The sequence below is a fragment of the Sarcophilus harrisii genome, chromosome 2 (assembly GCF_902635505.1).
Source record: "Sarcophilus harrisii chromosome 2, mSarHar1.11, whole genome shotgun sequence".
NCBI lineage: Eukaryota > Metazoa > Chordata > Mammalia > Dasyuromorphia > Dasyuridae > Sarcophilus > Sarcophilus harrisii.
The window spans coordinates 218048459-218065152 of record NC_045427.1 but is presented as its reverse complement, the minus strand read 5'-3'; the positions used below and the strand labels follow the sequence as shown (position 1 = coordinate 218065152).

At 38.5% G+C, this 16694-nt stretch overlaps 1 protein-coding gene across 1 annotated transcript in view; it reads left to right on the top strand.

Annotated features, from left to right (window-relative positions):
• Positions 1-9653: 9653 nt before the first annotated feature.
• CLU (clusterin) overlaps positions 9654-16694 on the top strand; it is a 30431-nt gene continuing 23390 nt past the window's right edge. The window contains exon 1 of the mRNA XM_031951462.1: positions 9654-10014. The gene's annotated coding sequence lies outside the window, so the exon portion shown is untranslated. The remainder of the gene's footprint in view (positions 10015-16694) is intronic.

Genomic DNA, 16694 nt, shown 5'->3' with positions numbered 1-16694 from the left:
GTTTCCTCTACAGGTAGTAGTGGCTTCACACTGCCCTGGGACTAGTGCTGCTGACTTCTTTCCTGTACTGGGTGGGTGTGGCCAAGTCTCACTTTATGCTGAGATCCAGAAGCTCACTATTTGCCTTCTGTAGTTGAGTTGGAGGTCTCACAGCTAGTCTGCTGATCCACTGGTTTCTGAACCAGGATAAAGCAGCCAATACTGCTGTATTTTGGTTGAGTCTCTCAGTAGATTCCCCTTGGCAAGCAGAGGCTACTTCAAGCTGGGTCCCTGCACTGTGCCTGCACTAGGCCAACCCCTTTTGCCCCCTCTCACCCTCCTACCCAATTGAGACAGACATTTCCTAAAGTTCTTCCAAAATATCTTCTGCTAAAATTAGTTAGACTCCAAATATTCATGGATTCTGTCATTCCAAAACCAGTTCAGAGGCTTGGTCTGGTGTTGATCTGAGGGAAGTCAAGAAGAGCTCAGACAAAGACTTGTCTATCTCTGCTATCTTGGCTCTGCACTTATAAGGTTACTTTTTTAAAAAAAAATCAATAATTATTATACTGATTTATGTCTGAAATGACCCTGAAAAATAAAAAAAGACAGGGTTAAATTATTTTAAAAATCATACTGTTTAAAGAAGCAGCTAAGTGTGATTTCACTGAAAGGTTTCTATAAAAAATGGTGAAAGTTTTTGTTTTGTTTTGTTTTTAAAGTTTGGATGTTTAAAGAGAAAGGAATATTTAGGCATCTATCATCAGTCATCCATAGTCCTGTCTTTTGTGTACATATCTGTCAGCCAATTTTTCTTCATTTTAAATACTTGGAAAAGTTATTTTAAAAAAGAAAAAGTAAAGTCACTTAATATGTAGCAGCTCATTCTTCTTGATGCTGAATAAGAGGCCAGCCAAGAGGGGGGAACTCCTCAATCTACATAAGTACAATGTTTTGATGAAACACTGTCAACTTTCCACTCCTAATTTGTTTTTTTGTTGGGAGTGGAGGAGTGTCAATGGGATGTTATTGACTTTCTTTCCACTCTTGACTTTTAATCTAAACTTTTCCTTAATTCAGTTATTTCTCTAAGTGTCTCCATTCCTCAGAGACCACAGTTTTCCATCCAGGTTTTCCAAAGCTGAGAACTGATTGTTTTCTTTCTCCTGTGGTCTTTCATTTTTCCCATTTTTCAACAGACCTGGCCAAGTCTCTGCCTCTCTTCCAAGGTCATATTTTCTATCATAATTTTGTGTCCATACTCATATGCCTCACTCTGGGGGAGTTACAAATAATGAGAAACTTACAAAGAATGTTTACAAGGGAAGATCCTGACCCTGAACATTTATAAATAAGGATGAAACAATTTATATCAAAATAAATGTTATTAAAAATCAGATTTTGTTGTTAGATATTTTTAGAAGCTAATAAATTGAGAAATTTCCTTGGTATAGGGGAACAGTGTTGCAGGTTCTCCCTAGGTTTCTTTGTGAGAGGCTTTTGGATAGGCTAACTTTTTTTGAGAAGACTCACTTCAATGCTATTGAAAGTGGGAATCCTCTTGGGACAGAGAAAGGGACAGGAAAGGGGTGTGTCCCTGGTAGTATATGAATTTTGAGTGATTAGGAAGTTTTTCTTCATGGTAATGATAGATCTACAAGTAGACCTATGTGTTTCTAAAGCACACCATTCCAAATTCAGCTTATTAGCATCTCAGGATATATGGGTATTCAGGGAAGACTAGTACCTTTGATAAGATAGCTTGTCAGATCCTTTTTAGGTTGCTCATCCACCTTTGGTGTCCATCTGCCACCCAGCTCTTATTTGTACCTCTAAGAAGTTGTGACTTTTCAAGAGGTCATATCCCAGTAAAGCTGTCATTGTATGTAGGTTAAACCATACTGAGGGTGTTTGAAGGGCTTCAAACCTATCTGTGAATTAGGAAGGTGTCTACTCAAGGATGTGAAGACTTCCCCTATCAGAATGTGTGGATGAAAACAATTTGTCCAATGATCATGAAGGGGGCTGAGGCAGGTGCTGTTTGGTGCTTAGAGCTCAGTCAGAGACTGAAGATACCAAGATCATCCACTGCATCCTGGGCCATTGTCAGACAACTTGATATTTGTTTTGCCACTGGACTTTGATGTCCACAGTGTAAGACTGGACTTTGTGCAATTTTACTTTAAGTCCAATTCACATGTAAGCAAAAACATTGCCCTGTGATGCCATTGATCCTCTTAGAAAACAAAGGATAAATAACAACTAGTATCTATATTTGAAAAGAATATGTTTAATTCACTCTTCCTCTTTCATAATCCAGACAATTAATTAAAGCACAGTGGCTAGAAAGAAAAAGGGAGAGTTTCAGTTGGTTGTCCTAACTTTGTATGGTGCCTTGTAATCTCTGCTAGATTCTAAAAGAGTATCAGTTCATCCTAGTCAGGGAAGGCATTTTGGCTTCTGAACCTTACCTAATTATCTGGGATATGTGGGGAAGATCTAGGAAAAAAGAGTAGATTAAGTGTTAGACTAAGATTAAGTATTTTTTTGACTTGCTTTGTGTGATACTGATTCCAGGTCCATGGTCTCAGACAACTATCTGACTTGGGGCTAGAAAGTTCTTAAGAATTTCTGTTAAATTCCTAACTGAATCCCATGTCCCCAAATCTCTTATGGGAGACCTAGCTTAAACAAAAACCCCTCAAAGTATGGAAGGCTAGAATGCTGAGTTTAGCCCTACTGTTAAGATCTTTGATTAGCATGCAAACAAAGTTAAAGACAAGAACAAAAGTTAGGTGAAAAAACCTGTACAATTGTCATCAGTCAGTAGCAATCCAGATTTTTATATACATATCTGTCAACCAACATTTATTGGTTGGTCAGTTTACTTCCACCTTTTTCTCTTTCATGGTTCTCAAATGAGTAAAAGTCATTCAGACGTGTTTCCAGGAGATATCTAAAATTTTGGAAGGCTTCGCAGGTTGATATCTTTGCTAGTATCCTCATTGTCACGTGAAGTTAGTAAGAAGGTAAATCCTTTTTCTCTGGCACAAAAATAGTCTAGAAATAAATTGCTTTCCTTCATCTTTCCTTTTGTGTGAAGAAATACTTAATTGGTATAAATATTCTCAGAAGCACAAAATAGATGGGTGTCTCTTTGATGTTTCTAGGCATAGAAAGCCTTATTACTTCAAAACCAATTTCCTATATTGATGCCTGAGGGAGGAAGAGAGTCTTGGTTCAAACCCTTTCTGTGCCAGTTACTGCATGTATGACCTTGGGCACGTTCCTTCAATTTTCAGGAACTGTTTTTTTTTAAATCTTTAAAATGACTAGATTGGACTGGATGATACTCCTTTTAAGATCTTTTTATTCCAAAATAATAAGAATTGGAATTTATATAAAGCTTAGTTTTGAAAAGTGATCCACATAATATACCTCATTTGCTTTTTACATCAATCCTATGAGGTAGATATGGATCATATTATCCCCATGTTACAGATAAGGAAACTGATGTTCAAAGAGCTTAAATTGGTCACATGTTTACTATGCATGAAAGAATCTAGGTCTCTTTATCTGTACCAGATTGTTTCTAAAATGTAAATACTTTTGAAAAGTATTATATGGATCTTGAGCTTATTCTATAAGGCTGATATCAGGCCATTTTTGTAGAGGTAGTTTTTCTGAAGGGAGAGGGCAAAGAGTTCAAGAATGCTGAGGGTGAGCTGTTTTCTTAGTCCTATTTCTAACCCCTTTTCCCCTCCTGCCATATCAATTTTCTTAACTAAAATAAGTTTTCATGAATCTATTCTCCCAGTCTTTTGGAGGTCTCCTCTACTTGAGCTGTCACTCACATCCAATATGCTTTTTTAGGTGTGTACATACAATAGTAAACATTAGTTATTAACTTTAGGGAGCATTTTCAGACTCTTCAGATGTCTTATGTGATATAGGCTAAACTTTGAATCTGACACTTTATGTCGAGATAAAATAAGCACCAGGAAAGACAAATAAAAATAGATTCGGGATAGCAATAAATTTGGGAGAGCATAATTATAATGAATATTTCAAAAATAGTATAATAGAAATTTGATTACGGTTCAATCAACCAGAAGAAATCAAGTCAGGCATTTATCATCGATTACAAAAAGACACTATTTTATTTATGGGTAAATAGTTTCACAGGCTCAAGAAATTACAACTCAGTATCATAAATGAATGAGCACTTTACATTTTGGAGTACACTGCTTTTAAGGTCTCAGGGAAGTAGAGGCAGTATCTATGCAGTAAGGGGAGGAAACAGGAAGGAGTTAGTAATTCAGAGGGAGGGATCAAGGAAGAATCAGGTGGAATCCACTTGGCTGACCAGGTTCCAAATCTGTCTAAAGATAATGCTAATCAAGATCTCTAAGATTGAAGATGCTCAGAGCTTGGAGAGAATAGACAATGGAGGAGGATAAAGAGTTCTGTCCTTCCATTACTCTATACAAACAGGACGATGTTGAGAGTTGGCTATGGCTAATAATAGCCAAATGGGTTTTTTCTTGATGAGGGAAGAGAACAAACTGGTTTCAAAACCCACATCGAATGGTAAGATTTTTCATATATTTATAATGTTAAGAAAAAACTAGAAACTTTGTTTTTACTTTGAGTTAACAAGCATTTTTAAAATTCAATTTTATTTTATTTTTAGTTCTGCATTTTCTCCCTCCTTTATCTCCACGCTCTACCCAGTAAGCAGGTAAGAAAAACAAAACCTGTTACAAATATGTATAGTCATGCAAAAAAAAAATTCTTGCTTTACCCATATCCAAAAAAGAAAGGAAAAATATAAATATGCTTCAATCTGCATTCTAGCAAATTTCATTATGAGTCCTTTAGAATTGTGGTTAGTCATTGTGTTGATCCAAGTTAGAAAAGCTTTCAAAGATGATTATCTTTGCAATACTGCACAATATCGCATGTGCCAGGAACTAGACTAAATCATAGCTGTACAAAGACAAAAACTTAATCCCTACCTTCAAGGGAATAAAGTTCTGGGAGTGGGGAAGCATATGTAATACAAACACTAAACACACAGGATTACAGAATTAGAGCTGGAAGATATCTTAGGACTTAATGATGCCAGCCTTTTATTTTGAAGTTTGAGGAAACTGAGACCCAGAGAGGTTAAGTTACTTGCTTGAAGTCATACAGCTAGTAAGTGACAGACGCAAAATATGAATTGAAGTTTTTTTCTGTCTTCTAAGGCAGTTCCATTGTATCAAGACAAGTAAATACAACGTAATTTTGAGGGAAGAAGGAGTGAAAGAAGCAGGAAAGCCTTGCTCTAGGAGGTGATATCTGAACTGAACTTTGAATTAAAACCAGGGATTATAAGAGGTGAAAATAAAGAGTGTGTATATTTGAAGCACAAATGTACTGAGGGAGGAGGGGGCTTGATGCACTGAGGAACAGCTATTAGATCCACTTAGTTTAGGAGGATGAGTGAGGGTCACATTGTGGAAGTCTTTAGATTCTAGGCTTAGCATTTTATCCTATAGGGCAATACACTGAAGATTTCTGAGAAGGGGAATGAAATGGTCAGACCTGTGTTCTGATGATCACTTTGGCAGCTTCAGAGATTAGAGGAGTGACTTACTGGCAGCCAGGAAATCAATCAGGAGCCCATTATGATAGACCAGCAAGGTGGTGGGTTTATGAAGAGAGAGAAGATGAATAGAAAAGATATGTAGGTGGAATGGATAAGACTTGGCAACTGATGGAATATGGATGATGATGGAGAAGAAAGAGTTAAGGATAACTTTGCCTGATGATTAGGAGAGTGATGTTCTCAATATGAATAACAGTTATTATTATTTGTATATTATTAACATTTATATTGTGCTTAAAGTTTATAAAACACTTAACACATATTAACTTATTTGATCCTTTCAATGCTTTGATCGATGCCATTATTATATTCATTTTACAATTGAGGAAACTGAGGCACAGAGTGCTTAAATGACTTGCCCAGGTTCACACAGTTGCTGTTTGAGGCAGGTTTCTCTCTCAAGTCGTCTTGATTTCCAAGTTCTGGGCTCTACCCAGTGTGATACCCAGCTGTCTATCTAGGTGGCAGGGGATTTTGGAAGGACAGGTTTTTTTTTGGGGGGGCAGAGATAACATATAATTAATTCTGTTTTAGGTATTCAGGGTTTAAGATGACAAGGGGACATCCACTAGAGATATCTAGCAGACATCTAGGGATTGGAGTCCGGAAAGAGATTAGAGATAAATATAAAGAAGTGAATGTTATGTGCATAGAGATAATAATTAACCAGCATAATTGTGGGTGAGATCATTTCCAAACAAGCCACAGATGATAAAAATAATAAAGAATGTCAGTTATCAGCTTTGTCTTGGATATTCTCCTTCTCCTATTCTCATCATCCCTTGCCAAAAGAACAAGAACAATTAAATGTTAAAAAGTAATCATTAACAATCGGATGAGAGGTTTAATGTTGCCAGTACACAATTTGTTTCTTTCTAGTTTGGCCAGTCTATGCAGGAGCCCTATTCGGGGAATGGGGATAAGGGGGAATCATATTTCTTGCAGGAAGATATTCAGAATTTACAGTAACTTTTCCATTACCATCTAATCCTATCTGAACAGAAATACTTTTTACAACATTCCCAAGGAGGAGTCATCCAGTCCTTTGAAGTTTTCTCATGACAGTTTGAATCCCAAGGATGCCCAATCCATTTTCTATTATTACAATTATTAAAAAGTTTATAGGAATATTTGTAGAATGAATTATGTTTTTAAAATGTTTTATATTGTTTTATTATCTTGTTTTAACCTCACAACCCCATAAAAAAGGTAGAACAGAACAGGTGGCTTTATTTCCTAGGTACAGTTAAGAAATAAGGGCTTCCCAAAGTTATAAGCTGAGATGAAGTATTATAGCAGATATGGTATGAGTCTTAGAGGCAAGAAGACCTAAGTTTGAATTCACTCTTGATACTTTCTAGTTGTATTTTCCTGTACAAGAAGCTCCAAGGGATGACTCTATTAATTACCAGCTCATCAAAGACCCAAGGAAAGCTCAACTTCACATAATGCTCTTTCCACTAAGAAGAAGCATACTAGTTCATGCTAGTGGTCCTGATCTTTATGTGCTCTTGAGCAAATCAATTCATCTTTCTGAGCCTCAGTTTCCTCACCTGTATAATAAGGATGTTGGAATAAACGACCTCCCTTTTAACTCCATATCTATGACCCTGAGCAAATGGTTCATTAATATTCATTCTTACAGGACATTTCTCTAATATTTCACCTAGATTGTCTCTCTGGAATTGGACCATATTTACCAGTAATGGCCTTTTAGACTATATACTTTCCCATGGAAAGGTCTCATTTTAGCTTCTGGATTTAAAAGAGTGGCATTTCTGGGCAATGATGCATAGTTACCAGTTTCCTACTAAGATTGAAATGAATAATAAAAACTGAGATTGAAGGTGATTCAAGCCAATTCCAATAGACTTGTGATGGAGAGAGCCATCTGCATACAGAAAGAGGACCATGAGGACTGACTGGATCACAACATAGTATTTTCATTTTTGTTGTTGTTGTTTGCTTTTTCCCCTCATTGTTTTCCTTTTGGATCTGATTTTTCTTGTGCAGTATGATAAATATAGAATTATGTATAGAAGAATTGAACAAGTTTGACATATATTGAATTACATGCCATCTAGAAGAGAGAGTAGGGGAAAGAGAAGGAGAAAAATTTGGAGCACAAGGTTTTGCAAGGGTGGTTGAAAATTAATTTTACATGTATTTTGAAAATAAAAAGTTATTATTTAAAAAACTAATATTGACCTTATAATGCATAAATTATTATACATATATTAATTTCATTTGATCCTTATAACTCCATAAGGTAAGTTTCATGTTCTCCTTTTTACATCTGAGGAAATAGAAGGTATAATCCTGGCCCCTGGTCACCTATGGCTGGGATTTATGTTAATGCTTGTGACTGCAAACCCAATGCTTTCTCCACAGCTCCATAGCTGTCCATCTTACTCTGCATAGTGCCTTGACTCCCCACTCCCCACATACTGACCTCTTCCTATTGAAATGAGATGATAGACAATAGGTTCAATGTGAAGAATCATTTTAAAAAATTTTATTCATTTTTGAACTTAAATACAAAAAGACAAAAAAAGAACATTGCCATGGATACAGCACAACATAAAAAAAGGATTCAATATAAAATCATGAATTTTTACTTCCCACTGTTTACTTTTTGGGGGGGGAAACTATGTAATAAATACTGCACCACTTTTTTTTCCTAGAGGCAATTTGGGTCAAATGAAATGTCCAGGGTCACAAAGCTTGTAAGTGTCTGTGGCCGGATTCGAGTTTAGCTTCTCCTTACTGCAGTGTCGTTTGCTGTTTGTTCTTCATTCTGGAAGAGGACTATGACATCAGGGATGGGATGCCATGACATGCAAGTAAACTGGATTTAAGTTAGGTAGAGCTCTGCAAGGTCACCTGCCTCACGTTCCCCTCTAGAGTGACTGGATCCAATGGTCAGATGTAGATCAAGATGACTATTCACTGCATCCCCTAACTATTCCTACACATTGTTTTCAAAGCTACCCTGCTTTTCAATGCTTCCAAGTTTTCTTTTGTTCTCTGCTGTGGACTTTTTTTCCTCCCACGCTGCCCTAGAGAAGGATACTACTAAACATTAATATATGTGTGTGAGTATGTGTACATATATATGCATTCATATTCACATATATAAATACACACACATATATACATATATACATACATTATATATATAAAACCATACTATACATCTGTTTATAAGTTCTTTCTCTGGTTGCAGATAGCATTTTCCTTCATAAGTTCTTTGCAGACGATTCCAAAGACAGAATCATTCAAAGTTGTTCTTAGAACAATATTGCTGTTCCTGTGTACAATGTTCTCTTGGTGAAGAATCAATTTTAGAGAATGATTTATCCTGAAGAATTGGGAATTAGGCCCAGAGTGGTGGTACATAGTTAGGGAATTTCAGATCTCTCCACACCTGCATTTCAGTGAGCCCCAGTGCTGGGGGGAGGGAGGAGAGGCATCCCCTTCTGTCCACTCATAAACCCACCACCCTGCCCCCTGCAGCCTAACTCACCTGGGGTCCTGCAATAGTCATCTGATTGTCTACCCTAGTTCTAGGCCTTTTTCTTTCCAGGCCTTCCTCTAAATAGCCATCAAATTAATATTCCTGAAGCACAGATCTGATCACGTCACTACCTGACTCAGGAATCTTTAATCGTTTTCCCCCTTGTCTCTAGAATGAAAAACAAAAGCCTCCTTCTGGAAGGCTCTTGGAAAATGCCCTATGTGGGATGAAAGACTTTGGGGGATATACCATGAATATACTGTTTTAAGAAAGATATCTCCCTTCTCAGGGTGGAGGTCACTCTCCTAACTTTTTCAATAATCCCCTAAATCTTATCCTCTCTGCCTTTTTTGCCTCTCTGCCCTTGCTCACAGATGAGAATTGTCACAACTCTCTCTCTCTCTCTCTCTCTCTCTCTCTCTCTCTCTCTCTCTCTCTCTCTGTTTCTGTCTCTGTCCCTCTCTGTCTCTGTCTCTGTCTCCTCCCTCCTTCCCCCCCATCACTGCCTTACTGCAGTTCAGGAGCTGAGTCCCTGGTACGCTGCAGTGCTCTCCCTCCTCCTCCTCCTCCTCCTCCTCCTCCATCCACAGAGCGCAGGTGCCCCCTGCTGCCACTCTTGCTCTCGCCGCAGCCTGCCTCGGCCCCAGCTGCCAGCTTCCAGAACGCTCCCCGAGCATTTCCAGGGCATTCTTTGTGCATGACTCAGTAAGGTTTGCAGACGGGGGTGAGAGAGGCAGAGTGCGTGCGCAGAGGGTTATAAATACCGCCCGCAGCGCCAGCCGCCAGCCATCACCCAGAGCGGGGGGAAGAAAGGCGCGGAGGAGAGGAGCAGAGCCGGGCTTCCTGGCATCCTCCTGACAGGGTGAGATGCTTTGGGGAACCTCTCTCACACGCGAGCAGGGTTCTGCGTAGAGACGGACGGGAGGGCTTGCTGGAGACCGTGCACCTGTTTCAGGAGACAGCTGCTCCTACGTTCCCGGAGCCGGGGAGGTGCAGGTTCTTACAGGAGGGAAGGGATGTCTGGGAACGAGCTCAAAGGGTAGCTATGGCTCAGGTGGGTTGTTTTCTGGGAGACCGGAGAGTCCTCAACTAGGAGTGGGGAGACTTGGGTCCCAACACTAAGTGCCTCTGACTTTCTGCACAAGACCCCTCGGTGAGCTACCCCTTCCCCAGGCCTCAGTTTCCCCATCTGTAAAAATGAGGCAAGATAATTAGATGAAATCGTTTTAAAAGTCTTTTTTTTTTTGTTCTACTATTTGATGATTCTATTAGGACTGTGAGGTTTTTAAATCAGAAATGAAAGCTATGAGGCAATTTACCTGACAAGGTGGTTTGGCAGGCTCAGATGAGCTAATAATGGAAGTCAAGGGCTTTGTAAACTTTAAAGTGTGATAGAAAAATCAACTGTTATCATTTTTCCTATTTTTATTTTTTTAGGCTCAAAATATCTCAAAATAATATAAAATGGGAATAATAGCAGTGCCTATCTCATAGGGAAGTTGGGAGGATCAAATGAGCTAGTATATTGAAGATGTTTTATGCACCTTACAATGCAATATAAAGATTCACCACTATTGCTGTTATTTCTATTGCTATTATTTTCTCATTCTTATCTTTTTTCAATGAGCTAGAAGAAAATGATTCTGGGACAAATTATTATCCTTATATTTTTCTTTCAACTCATGATTATATCTTGACATAGTCCCTGGCTCGAATCAATGAGAAGTAACCTTTGTAAAAAGAGATGAAAGGATAATTTGTAAAGAACTCTCTGGCAGTTTCCTGCTAGCTATCCTTTCTCTTCAGTTGCTAGTAAACCAGCAGGAAGATCCCTGAACTTTTTTTGGAGGGGAGGGTATCAGAGGACCCCGGTTTGAATCTTGACTATGGTATGTCCCACCTGGGTTAATTTAGGTGGATAATCTAACTTTTCTGTGCCTCAATTTCCTCAGTGTGAAAAACTTTAACTAGTCAAATCTCCTTCCAGTTCCAAATCCATAATCCTATGATGTTGTTAACCCTTTACTGCTTATAAAAATAGCTAAGATTCTCATCTTCCCTGCTGCCCTTCTTCCTCCTCCTCACCTCTTAAACAGTTTCCACAAATTACAGAAAAATCTCATCCTTTATCTTCAGGGAGTGAGTCGAAGCTTCAATACAACCTGATGAAATGGGTGCTGACTGTAAGTGAGAGGATTTTCTGTTTTCTGTCAAGGAGAAATCACTTTGACCCAGAGAGGGGGCAAAGAGGGAAAACACAATGTAAATTTAAAACCCAGGTCCCTGCTCCATAGTCCTTGCAAGCTTCTTAGGGAACTGAAAAGAAGAAAGAGAAAGGCAAGTTAGTTAACTGACCAAGGCCAAACATTCTGCCTTGGTTATGGGTCTTGGAACAAGGAAGAATTCTCTCAGGGTCTTATTGCCCACATGCTTTTCAGACAAGTAGTGAAATCTTTTTGGAACAGATAATAAGCAGTTTTGTGATGTCAAGGAAAATTTTGGTGTCTAGATCCTTGGGTTGGAACCCTGTTCTGTGCCACTAGCTGTGTGATACTGGGCAAATCATTTCACTTTTTTGGGTTCCCTATCTACAAAAAGAGGGGAGATGCTAGATCTTCTCTGCTGCATATTCTGTCTGTAACTGGTAGTGAGACCGAATCTTTTTGGTGTGTGAGTATCTCTAAACCACCCAGAAGAATAAGGATTTTCTAGTACCAGTAGCATGTACTGTAGCACCAGAATCTCAAGGAACCTCTATGGGCATCTAGTCCAACTCCCTCATTTCACTGATGAAGAAACTGGGATACAGTTATGAGAAGTGACTTAACACAGACAGTAAATGATCAAAGGTAGACCTTGAAATCCTGAGGCTTATTTCGTGTCAATTGGTCAAGGAAAGAGGGTATTTCTAGAGGCAGTGGGATAACATCGTAGGGAGGAAGCTTCCAGATAAGATTAATTCTCTAAGTGATCATAGGCCCATCTACTCCTTAGCTATTACTGGGGAAGCTGCTCACAGCCTGTAAGCATGGTTATCGAAGTCTGCTTGTGCTTCCTCTCATTTCCGGTGAAGCACTTTGAGTTCTGTGATAATGTAACTTGTCATAAGATATAAAGATAAAATTAACTAATATTTCCTTTACAATGTGCAAATCACTATATATTATATATATAAAATTGTCATCTATGTATATGGTATATATATTGTCATCTATATATTATATATACAATAAGTATATTATGTTATTGTATATTATTATCATCTACACATAATATGTGTATATTATTTTTGTATATATATATATATATGTCATCCATATATATATTGCCATCATCTATATATAATACATGCATATGTATGTAATTGTCATCTGGATATATTATAAATGTTAATGCATATGTGTATAATATATGTATATATTAAATGTATATATGCATATGTATGTATATAATCTTATTTCACCCTCATGATAACCATGGGAAATAGGAGCAATTATTTCTACCATTTTACAGATAAAGAAACTGAGGGCCTAGAGAATCTTGTCTTGGGTCACACAAAGGAACCTGTCATCCTTATTCAGTGTCTGCTTCTTTATCCATGACCTTCCCTACCTTCCTTGGACAGCTGAGTGGTTCAGTGGATAGAGTGCTGGTCCTAGAGTCAGAAAGACCTAATTTTAAAACTAGCCTTAGATGTTTAGCTGTATAATCCTGGGAAAGTCATGTAACCTCTATGTGCCTCAGGCTTCTGTACTGTAAAACAGGGATGATAATAGTACCCACCATGCAGGATTATTTGAGGATTGAATGAGATAATATTTATAAAGTGCTTAGCACAGTGCTGGCACACAGTAGGAGTTCTATAAATGTTTATTCCTTTCCCGTTTTCTCCACATTCAGCTGTCTTCTTCCTGATGAGTCAGAGCTATCTCAGCCTTTCCATCTCCAGTTACATGAACAGATAGAATATTGGAAGATCATCGGCCATCTTTATTTGACTGAGAAGAAAATGGAGCCTTAGGGAAGCAAAATAGCCTTTCAAAGTCAAATAGCTTATTAGTGACTGGCTGAGATCAGAGCACAAGTCAGTTGTTTTCTAGTTTTGTTATTCTCTATGACATTAAAGATGTTTGGATGTATCTCTAAAAATAATAGTTATTAGAGCTGATGATCTGCCCGACAGTAGAAAGGACAGAAAAAATGAGGACTGTCATTGTGAAGATCTTTCCAAATCCCTAAAAGTCAAATTATGTTCATAGATTTTAAGCAAGGGACAGAAGAAGGAAGGAAGGGAGGAAAGGAAGGAGAAAAGAAGGAAAGGGGGAATGAAGGAAGGAAGGAAAGAAAGGAGGAAGGGAAGAAAGGAAAGAAAGAAGGAAGCAAAGAACAAAGGAAGGAAGAAAGAAGGGAAAATAAATAAAGGAAGGAAGCAAAGAAAGAAGGGTAGAAATAAAGAAGGAGAAAGGAAGGAAGAAAAAATAAAAGGGAGGAAATAAGGATTGGGAAAAAGGAAGGAATGGAGGGAGGCAAGAAAGAAAGAAGGGAGGAACAAAGGAAGGAAGGAAAGAAGGGAAAAAGGAAGAAAGGGAAGAAGGGATGAAGGAAAGAAAGAAAAGAAAAGAAAGAAAGAAGGAAATATATAGTGTCTGTTATGTGCTAAGCTCTATGCTAAGCACTTTGCAAATAATGTCTCATTTTCCTTTAAGAAATAGGTGCTATTATGATCCCTATTTTATAGTTGAGATAATTGAAGCAGGCAGTAGATAAGTATCTTGCCCAGGATCATACAGTGAGGATATTTACCACCTGACTGTCTCACTGAAGGGAAGGATAATGTTCATGTTATCTTTTTTTTTTAACCAGAGAAATTTTATAGATAGAATAAATGTTTGCTGAATAAAGTTAAATAGGCTTAGTAACTGAGCATTTGAGAATTCTGCCCAATTGTAGCAGGTATTTACCCATTACTTTGAGTTATCCATTGGCTCAAGGCTTAACATTCTAGTGGAAGAATAAGGAGAATTGGGTGGACAAGATGAAACTGAAAAATACTGATAGATTTCTAAAGCAATTAAATTGGAAGAACCAAATCAGCAAAAGAATTGGGAAAAGTGGGAAGTATAGATGATGGATGGCTTCTTATGTCCATTAGGGTATCTAGCAGCCCCCGACTAGGTTCCCTCATCCCTACTTTTCAACATAAAGGTTATTACTGAATCCCTATCATATTAGAATTTAGATTTAACAAGCATTTACTAAGTATCTACTCTGTTCTAGACACTGTGCTAAGTGCTTTTACAAATGTGATCCCATTATATAACTTATTATTCCCATTTTATAGATGAGGAAACTGAGGCAGATAGCAATTACATGATTTGCCCAGGGTCACATAACTAGTAAATGTCTGAGGCTGAGATCTTCCTGACTCCTGGCCCACTCTGTCACTTAGGGACACCTAGCATACTGAGACCCTCAGGAGCTTCCCTTTACTCTCTCCCTCTCTCCTTTTCCAGCATTAAGGTAATCTATTGCTGATCCTTGAAATATTAAGAATAATAGCTTACATTTGCAACCTCCTTTATGGTTTTCAAAATTCTTTCTTTTTGCTGCCTAACTTCATCTTCAAAACACCTGAAAGGGTAGAGGTCAGATAATATTCTCTCTGTTTTACAAGTAAGGGAAACTGAGAGTGAAAAGAGATGGAACAATTTGCCCGAAGTCAGCATAACTAGAAAGTAGAAGGGAGGGATTCGAACCCAGAGCCTCTGACCTCTGTTTCATGTTGTCTTCACAACACAACTCCAAGGATTGTAAATGTGCTGCCTGGGACATAATAGGCTTGCTGACTGTTGACTAACTGTCTGCATTTGAGGTGCTATCATGCTTCTGGTATTTCCCTGTCCAGAATATCAAATCCAAAAAGCCTCTGGTACTTACTCAGGGCTGTCTATCCAAACCAGAGGATTTTAGGGATTTGGTACTTGTAGAGATTTCCAGGCAAAGTTAGGTTCGAATTCTACTATCTTTCTTTAGCATCTTGAGCCATATCCATAAAGTTTCAGGCATTCCTTATTTAATTTGGACCCCCATGAATCCTTTAATATCATCCAGGACTTCTCAAAGTCTTTGGACTTATCTGTCCCTTTCTCTGTCCCTCAAATCTTCAAGGTTAATCACCCAAGAAAAGGTATACTTGAATAGCAGTGTATCAATTAGACCAACTTCTTGCATCTTATTTGCTCTAAATTCAGCATTTGAGAGACTGAGTAATGAGGCGACTTCTAAGTTTCTCTCACACTCTAAGATTCTACAAATGTGTGAGACTCTGGGAGGGGAATGGGAGAGTCTATTCTATCTGGCTGTTAAAAACAAACAAAACTGTAAGTGAGCATTGTGGGCACAGTGCTTGACATATAACAGGAGCTAAATAAATGTTTATTGATTGAATGCTTGTTGAATTGAATTGATTTGGGTGGTGATTGGTGGTGTGGGGAGAGGAATGAATTTCTAAAAAAGGCAGAAAACCTCCATTTGATCCAAATGTTTAGTGGAGATCAATATGGAAACTCGGAGTGCCTGAAATTATCTATCTCTTCCCTTCCCCCTTTCCATTCTGCCTATTGCCTCCAGGACCAAATATAAACTGCTCATTTTGCCATTTAAAGTCTTGCTTAACCTTGTCCCTTTTTCCTCTCTAATTACACACACACTCAGACACACATGAGTGCAGCCAAACTGAACATTTTGCATATATATATCCATCTTTCACTTCCATGCATTATCTATTCTCACTAAACCTCTCTATTCTCTTTTGCTAAAGTCCCCTCCTGTTGCAGAATGAGGGTTTGGGGACTTTCAGTGGAGGTGAATGACCTCGCTCCTTTGAACTATGTATGTGCTTTGATTCCGATTCTAAGGGGGGAATTATTCTTTTGTGGTGGAGGTTTAAAAAAGGCACTATCTAGAGCAGCTCTTTTGGGGGTGCATTTTCTTTCCTTTTTATGATGTACCCCCTAAGCCCATTCACAGCCAGCTCTTGTGGCTCCAGGCCCTGGTTTGTGGCACCAGCCCTGGCTGAGAACAGAATGCCTGCAATGTCACTTCAAGTCATCTGGTCTCAGGGATATGACCCGGATTGAAGTGCCTGGGGAGCAAAAGGAGGGGAGGAGTGAAGATCACCCAATGGGAGCACTGAGAAGCATTGCACCCGATTCCCACCCAGCGGGAGGTAGCCGACAAACTAGAAGGTGATGGGGAAATCGAATCGATATAGAGCAAGGTCAAGCAAACAGAACTACATTTAGGCAGAGCTTCGGAAAGGAAGGAAGTAACTGATAAGTTAGCCCGAATAGGGCCAGGCTATTTTTGAATAGGGTCTGAGTAATGCTCATTCATGTGTATCTCAGTGTATCAGCCCACATAGCTGAGCTTCAGTTCACCCCTATTCCCACTGCCAAACCTTATGCAATACTTAAAAGGAGATATATTTATATCTGTCTGTCTGTCTGTCCATCTAGCTATCTGTCTGTCTGTCTATCTATC